The sequence below is a fragment of the Rhipicephalus microplus genome, unplaced genomic scaffold (genome assembly GCF_043290135.1).
Source record: "Rhipicephalus microplus isolate Deutch F79 unplaced genomic scaffold, USDA_Rmic scaffold_453, whole genome shotgun sequence".
NCBI lineage: Eukaryota > Metazoa > Arthropoda > Arachnida > Ixodida > Ixodidae > Rhipicephalus > Rhipicephalus microplus.
The window spans coordinates 35001-43373 of NW_027465017.1; the positions used below are offsets into that span (position 1 = coordinate 35001).

The 8373-nt window shown below is 59.9% G+C and overlaps 2 non-coding genes across 2 annotated transcripts; both read right to left on the reverse strand.

Annotated features, from left to right (window-relative positions):
- Positions 1-449: 449 nt before the first annotated feature.
- On the reverse strand, positions 450-602 carry LOC142794536 (5.8S ribosomal RNA). The gene has a single exon (XR_012892423.1). It is a non-coding gene; the product is annotated as a 5.8S ribosomal RNA (ribosomal RNA).
- A 1719-nt stretch (positions 603-2321) lies between these two features.
- Positions 2322-4136, reverse strand: LOC142794539 (small subunit ribosomal RNA). Its single transcript, XR_012892426.1, has one exon. It is a non-coding gene; the product is annotated as a small subunit ribosomal RNA (ribosomal RNA).
- Between the last annotated feature and the right edge of the window lie 4237 nt (positions 4137-8373).

Below are 8373 nucleotides of genomic sequence, written 5' to 3' on the forward strand. Positions count from 1 at the left end.
TCTACGGGACACCCTGCTTACTTCGAGGGCAACAAGCGCAACGCAAGGCTGCGATCTCGCGCACTTTGCGCACGGCTGGAGAAGCTTTGCTGGCCGGCTTTCGCTCCTCGTGTTTACCGTGCGTTAAAGTTGCGCGTCCGTGGCTCTCGCAGCTCTTGCGCGCCCGGTCGCAGAGAGGAGTACGCAACCTCGACCGCACTTTCCCTGCAGGCTTCCTTCCGACTCGAAGTCCTGCGGCGGTCTCAACGAGGTGCCACATCCTCAATGCAGTCGGTCGCCCCCGTTTCGGTTGGGCTCTGGCACGACGGTCGCCACCGTCTCGCCCTTGAGTGGCCGCTGTTGGCGCTCGCTGTGAGGTGTTCAGCGTGCTGTCCGTGTTGCCGACGCGGTCAAAACGAGTCGACGGCTCACGTTCCCTTGTGCGCCGAAGGCTCTCTTGATATGTGATCCGACCCTCAGACAGACGAAGCCAAGGGAAGACCCAAGGCCGCAATGTGCGTTCAAAGAATCAGTGCTCAGTGTGTCCTGCAATTCACACCAAGTCTCGCAGCTGGCTGCGTTCTTCATCGACCCGAGAACCGAGTGATCCACCGCTTAGAGTCGTGAAAAAGTGTTTGTTCAATTCCGTACAGTCAAAACCAAACGTTTCTGGCACTCGGCCAAACAGTGGCCAAGAAGGGCGCTTTTCAGCGCACGCTTGGACTCCAAAACTCTGCCGCGCCTTTTTCGGCTGCCGCAAATCGAGCAAACGGTGTGTTTCGGACGGCGTTTCGCTTTCGCTACTTGCGAGTGCTTTCGTGGTCCACCCCTCTATAAATACTCGGGAGGCGTCGAAGCCGGTTCTCCAAGCCGGACCCGTAGGTATCGTTGTGTGCTCGCTCTCATTGGCCCGCCTAACCAGAAAATGCCTGCGGTACACCCATTTGGATAAGAGTGCACGCAGATGCGGGCCTCGACGGCTACACATTTCCTCGGGCGGCCGCCTCCCGGCCTCCGTGGAGCGCGGGATGCACGGTCCCATCGACAAGCCTCTCCCGTTTTTACCGTGGCGTCGCGGTTCACCACGGCAGGCGGGTCGGTCTCCTCCGCATAAAAAGGGGGACCCCCGCTTTTTGTTCCACGAAATCGCACAAGCTTTTTTCGCATCCACGGTTTGCCACCGCACACCAAAATGCCGATCCGGCTGCCTACTTTAGCCAACAGGTGGAGCCAGGCGCGCCGTACTTGCGCGGCACTTCCCACGTCCACCGAAGTCGGTGCCAAGGACCACTTTCGGCGCCGGAGCCGCGTACGAGCCTACTCGAGGCGGAAGAACGAAGCCAGCAAGGGCCTGGCCGCAAGTGCGTTCAATTGTCGGGACGTCCAAGTCCCTCGTTCTTCCGTGCTTCCTCTTTCGGCAAGTCGTTGCGGCACCTTCCCAAAGCGCGCAGACCCGCTAATCGCGACGAGCGCGACGTGGCCGTGCCGCCTTTCCCTCGGCAGCAAGCAAAACGCCTGGCAACGTCGACGCTCCCCTAACCGCGATCTCGCACCGTGTTTCGTGTGGCGAATTCAAAAGCCGGCCGGCGCTGCTGCAACCATTACGGTCGGTACGCATACGCCGCGGAGGGCGGGACGGTCATCGGAGCGTGCGGTTCCTCCATCGAGTACTGCGCACCTCGGCCGTCGCATCGCCGTGCCATGACCGGCCGCGCGTCAACGCGAACCGGTGCCAGCGAGATCCCTCGCCTGCAAGAACCGACCGGCAGCCTCCGTCACCCGAGGACGCGGAGGCGCTTGCCGCGGACGGCGGGACGGTATGCACTGGTGCACAGCGGACCCGTCACATCGCCAGTTCCTTGACCGACCGCCGACGCTTGTGCCGTTCCTCTCGTACTTGGCAGTCGCCGCGCGATTGTCGGGTCTCGTTCTTGCACGCTCGAACGGTCGGGAGGGCACTCGGCTGGCGTTTCGGGAACGCGCAGCCTCGCCTTCTACCGACGTAACCACGACTCGCCGTTCGCGCTCCGCCGCTCCTGTTTACAGTACTAGGCGGTCCCGCAGCGGTCGGGTCGCGCATTTCGAGCGCTTCGAGCCACGGTGCAGTGGCGGGTCGAAAGCCGACCTATGAGTGCGTTGCGCCGTTTGTACCCGCGTCCGCCACCTGGCCGACCGTCCAAGGTCGCGGTGTTGGCGTCCGCTGGGCGCAACAATTTGTCACGGGGTGCCGCTCCACATTCAGGCAGCCCCGTGGGGAAAAGCCGACCCCGCGTCCAAACGGGGTCAGCGGCAGAAAGTGTCGGGCGCAGACGCAGCTGAGGCGCTCACCCTTCACAATCCGTTAATGATCCTTCCGCAGGTTCACCTACGGAAACCTTGTTACGACTTTTACTTCCTCTAAATGATCAAGTTTGGTCATCTTTCCAACAGACCGGCGCAACCGAAAGGCCGCGCCGGACATCGGTCCGAAGACCTCACTAAATCATTCAATCGGTAGTAGCGACGGGCGGTGTGTACAAAGGGCAGGGACGTAATCAACGCGAGCTTATGACTCGCGCTTACTGGGAATTCCTCGTTCAAGGGGAACAATTGCAAGCCCCTATCCCAATCACGAAAGAAGTTCCACGGGTTACCCAGTCTTTTCAGACAGGGATAAAGACACGCTGCTTCCTTCAGTGTAGCGCGCGTGCGGCCCCGGACATCTAAGGGCATCACAGACCTGTTATTGCTCTGTTTCGTGCGGCTAGGAGCCGCTTGTCCCTCTAAGAAGGTTGTAAGGTGCTGGGAACCCCGCACCTATTTAATAGGCTAGAGTCTCGTTCGTTATCGGAATTAACCAGACAAATCGCTCCACCAACTAAGAACGGCCATGCACCACCATCCACCGAATCAAGAAAGAGCTCTCAATCTGTCAATCCTCCCAGTGTCCGGGCCGGGTAAGTTTTCCCGTGTTGAGTCAAATTAAGCCGCAGGCTCCACTCCTGGTGGTGCCCTTCCGTCAATTCCTTTAAGTTTCAGCTTTGCAACCATACTTCCCCCGGAACCCAAATACTTTGGTTTCCCGGAAGCTGCCCGCCGAGTCATTTGAGTAACTCAGGCGGATCGCTGGTTGGCATCGTTTATGGTCAGAACTAGGGCGGTATCTGATCGCCTTCGAACCTCTGACTTTCGTTCTTGATCAATGAAAACATTCTTGGCAAATGCTTTCGCAGTAGTTCGTCTTGCGACGGTCCAAGAATTTCACCTCTAGCGCCGCAATACGAATGCCCCCGTCCGTCCCTCTTAATCATTACCTCGTATTCCAAAAACCAACAGAACAGAAACGAGGTCTTGTTCTATTATTCCATGCAAGTTTATTCAGGCGACTCGCCTGCGTTGAGCACTCTAATTTTTTCAAAGTAAAAGCACCGGCCATCTCGAGGCACACAATGAAGTGCACCAAGAAAGAACCGGCATGATGTTCAGTCCGAGCCGTCGCATCGGGTAGATGCACTACTCGTCTGGAACTGAGATCCAACTACGAGCTTTTTAACCGCAGCAGCTTTAGTATACGCTATTGGAGCTGGAATTACCGCGGCTGCTGGCACCAGACTTGCCCTCCAATTGATCCTCGTTAAAGGATTTAGAGTGTACTCATTTCAATTACGGGGCCTCAAAAGAGTCCCGTATTGTTATTTTTCGTCACTACCTCCCCGTGCCGGGAGTGGGTAATTTGCGCGCCTGCTGCCTTCCTTGGATGTGGTAGCCGTTTCTCAGGCTCCCTCTCCGGAATCGAACCCTGATTCTCCGTTACCCGTAACAACCATGGTAAGCAAGTAACCTACCATCGAAAGTTGATAAGGCAGACACTTGAAAGAAACGTCGCCGGCTCGTGGCCATGCGATCAGCACAAAGTTATCCAGAGTCACCACACAATACGGGCCGAAACCCGATCGATCTTGGTCTAATAAAAGCACCCGTTACCCAAAGGGCTCCAGGCTCACTGCATGTATTAGCTCTAGAATTGCCACAGTTATCCAAGTAGGAAGAAACGATCTAAGGAACCATAACTGATTTAATGAGCCATTCGCGGTTTCGCCTTATTTCGGCATGTACTTAGACATGCATGGCTTAATCTTTGAGACAAGCATATGATTACTGGCAGGATCAACCAGGTAATCGTTCGACTGCGCGTCCGTCCTCGCCTTCGGCGGGCCGGACGCAGTCTGTGTGCGGCGGAGGCCACCTTCAGGCGCCCCAACACGCTTATTTTGCACTCCGAGATGACGGCGTTCGAGCTCGCTACGGCACAACCTTCCCGAAAGACGAGTGGGAGCCGTGCGGCAAGAAGCACGTTCATGCTCGCTCTTTTTCGTTGCATCGACTCGGTCGCGCCGTGCGGGTTGCCCAAGCCCGCTGCACTGTCGGTGGACCGGCCGGAACTAGCAACGGAGCCGAGACTGCAAAGCCGCCAGACGACGGGTCACGCCCGCGTCTTCGGCGCTTTCGCATCTGAATCGCCCGAGGACGACACGGAACACACCTCGATATCGTGGTAAAACGGCACCGTCCGACAACCAGCCCCTAACGCATCAAGCGGATGAGGCTGCAGACGACTGCCGTGGATTCCCCTGGAGCAGACCCGAGGACACGCTTGACGAGGCCGAAGCCCGCCGCATATCAGACACCCGGTCGCTTTCGCGTACGCCGCTCACGAGAACCCCCACATAATAGCAGCGATAAGTACCCAGACCTCCTTGGGCACTAATACGAGCGTACTCGAGAAAATTTCACCGCGGGTGTGCCCCGAAACGTGTGGCACGTTGAGCGTGCCACAAGTCTACGTCGCTCTCAAACCCGCCGAGGTCGTAGAATTTGCGACCCTACTCACGAAATTCCCACCGAGGATACGGCCGCAAACGTACCGCACCTTGGGTAGGCCACGAGTTTGTGCAACACTACGCTGACGGCACAGCACCGAGGTCGTGCGCGCACGCACGGGAAAATTCCGCCGCGGTTTCTGCCGAAAACGTGAGGCACCACGACTCTCCGCAAGTTCGCGTCGACTGCGAAAGACCGAAGTCGTGAACGACGTGTCCGCTACTCGCCGCCGACACGCTGGACACCAAACGTACAACGACTCGACGGCGTCGTAGAGGCCCACGACGCGGTTTTCCTTAACGACGTCTCGGCGTGGCACCGACAGGTTAGAACGGCCGACCAACGTTCCCTGTCCGCCGTTCGGCTCAGTCGAAGGGCTCGGCGACTTCGGCAACGCTGCGAAGCCGCACGGTGACGCACGCCATGTCCCCATTTTTTTTTTTTTTTTCTTTCTGCGTCTGCCGGGGTGCCCCTATAATAGCAGCGATAAGCACCCAGACCGCCGTGGGTCGCTCGCCCCGGCTGACGTGGTTTTTCGTACTCCTGCGGCGGTCGCCGTCAAGCACGTCCAAATACGCTACTTTCGTGGGCGCATTCACGCTCTTTCGCTTCGCCGGAGTGCCAGCACTCACTCTGCCAAAAACGGCGAACATCCGAGCGGCGGTTCCCACTTTTGCGTCGGCGTCGCAAACCCCGCCCCGGCAGACGAGGTTTGCCGTACTCGTGCGACGGTGGCCGGCGGGCACGTCGAAAGACGCCGATATCGTGCGCGAATTGGCGCACCTTGGCTTCACCGGAGTGCCGCCACTGACTCCTCCAAAAACGGCGAAGATCCGAGCGGCGCTTCCCACTTTCGCATCGGCGTCCCGAACTCCGCCCCGGCTGACGCGGTTTACCGTACTCGTGCGACGGTCGCCGGCGAGCACGTGGAAAGACGCCGATATCGTGCCCGAATCGGCTCCGTTCGGCTTCGCCGGAGTGCCAGCACTGGCTCGGCGAAAGACGACGAACATCCGAGCGACGGTTCTCACTATTGCGTACGCGTCGCAAACCCCGCCCCGGCAGACGCACTTTGCCGTACTCGTGCGACGGTCGCCGGCGAGCACGTAGAAAGACGCCGATATCGTGCCGGAATCGGCCCCGTTTGGCTTCGCCGGAGTGCCAGCACTCACTCGGCCACAAACGGCGAACATCCGAGCGGCGGTTCCCACTTAGCCGTCGGCGTCCCGAACTCCGCCCCGGCAGACGCGGTTGCCGAGCTCGTGCGACTAGCGACCGCGAAGCCGTCTCGCGACGCCGCTTTCGTGCGCGGCTCCCACTGCGACCTGGGTCACCCGAGGTCGACGAGCAAGAAAGAATGTCGAAAAAAAATTTTTTTTTTTTTGCGTCTGCCGGGGTGCCCCTATAATAGCAGCGATAAGCACCCAGACCGCCATGGGTCGCTCGCCCCGGCTGACGTGGTTTTTCGTTTTCCTGCGGTGGTCGTCGTCAAGCACGTCCAAACACGCCACTTTCGTGGGCGCATTCGCGCTCTTTCGCTTCGCCGGAGTGCCAGCACTCACTCTGCCAAAAACGGCGAACATCCTAGTGGCGGTTCCCACTTTTGCGTCGGCGTCGCCAACCCCGCCCCGGCATACGCGGTTTGCCGTACTCGTGCGGCGGTGGCCGGCGGGCACGTCGAAAGACACCGATATCGTGCGCGAGTCGATGCTTCTTGGTCTCGCAGGAGGGCCGCCACTCACTCCTGCAAAAACGGCGAAGATCCGAGCGGCGCTTCCCACTTTTTCGTCGGCATCGCAAACCTCGCCCCGGCAGACGCGCTTTGCCGTACTCGTGCGACGGTCGCCGGCGAGCACGTCGAAATACGCCGATATCGTGCCCGAATCGGCCCCGTTTCGCTTCGCCGGAGTGCCAGCACTCACTCGGCCAAAAACGGCGAACATCCGAGCAGCGGTACCCACTTAGCCGTCGGCATCCCGAACTCCGCGCCGGCTGACGCGGTTGCCGAGCTCGTGCGACTAGCGACCGCGAACGCGTCTCGCGACGCCGCTTTCGTGCGCGGCTCCCATTGCGACCTGGGTTACCCGAGCTCGACCAGCAAAAAAGAAGGTCGAAAAAAAATTTTTTTTTTCTGCGTCTGCCGGGGTGCCCCTATAATAGCAGCGATAAGCACCCAGACCGCCGTGGGTCGCTCGCCCCGGCTGACGTGGTTTTTCGTACTCCTGCAGCGGTCGCCGTCAAGCACGTCCAAATACGCCACTTTCGTGGGCGCTTTCGCGCTCTTTCGCGTCGCCGGTGTGCCAGCACTCACTCTGCCAAAAACGGCGAACATCCTAGTGGCGGTTCCCACTTTTGCGTCGGCGTCGCCAACCCCGCCCCGGCATACGCGGTTTGCCGTACTCGTGCGGCGGTGGCCGGCGGGCACGTCGAAAGACACCGATATCGTGCGCGAGTCGATGCTTCTTGGTCTCGCAGGAGGGCCGCCACTCACTCCTGCAAAAACGGCGAAGATCCGAGCGGCGCTTCCCACTTTTTCGTCGGCATCGCAAACCTCGCCCCGGCAGACGCGCTTTGCCGTACTCGTGCGACGGTCGCCGGCGAGCACGTCGAAATACGCCGATATCGTGCCCGAATCGGCCCCGTTTCGCTTCGCCGGAGTGCCAGCACTCACTCGGCCAAAAACGGCGAACATCCGAGCAGCGGTACCCACTTAGCCGTCGGCATCCCGAACTCCGCGCCGGCTGACGCGGTTGCCGAGCTCGTGCGACTAGCGACCGCGAACGCGTCTCGCGACGCCGCTTTCGTGCGCGGCTCCCATTGCGACCTGGGTTACCCGAGCTCGACCAGCAAAAAAGAAGGTCGAAAAAAAATTTTTTTTTTCTGCGTCTGCCGGGGTGCCCCTATAATAGCAGCGATAAGCACCCAGACCGCCGTGGGTCGCTCGCCCCGGCTGACGTGGTTTTTCGTACTCCTGCAGCGGTCGCCGTCAAGCACGTCCAAATACGCCACTTTCGTGGGCGCTTTCGCGCTCTTTCGCGTCGCCGGTGTGCCAGCACTCACTCTGCCAAAAACGGCCAACATCCGAGCGGCGGTTCCCACTTTTGCGTCGGCGTCGTAAACCCCGCCCCGGCAGACGCGGTTTGCCCTACTCGTTCGACGGTCGCCGGCGAGCGCGTCGAAAGACGCCGATATCGTGCGCTAATTGGCGCTCCTTGGCTTCTCCGGAGTGCCGCCACTCACTCCTCCAAAAACGGCGAAGATCCGAGCGGCGTTCTCCACTTTCGCATCGGCGTCCCGAACTCCGCCCGGGCTGACGCGGTTTACCGTACTCGTGCGACGGTCGCCGCCGGGCACGTCGAAAGACGCCGATATCGTGCCGTAATCGGCCCCGTTTGGCTTCGCCCGAGTGCCAGCACTCACTCGGCCAAAAACGGCGAACATCCGAGCAGCGTTTCCCACTTTCGCATCGGCGTCCCGAAGCCCGCCCCGGCAGACGCGGTTTGCCCTACTCGAGCGACGGTCGCCGGCGATCAC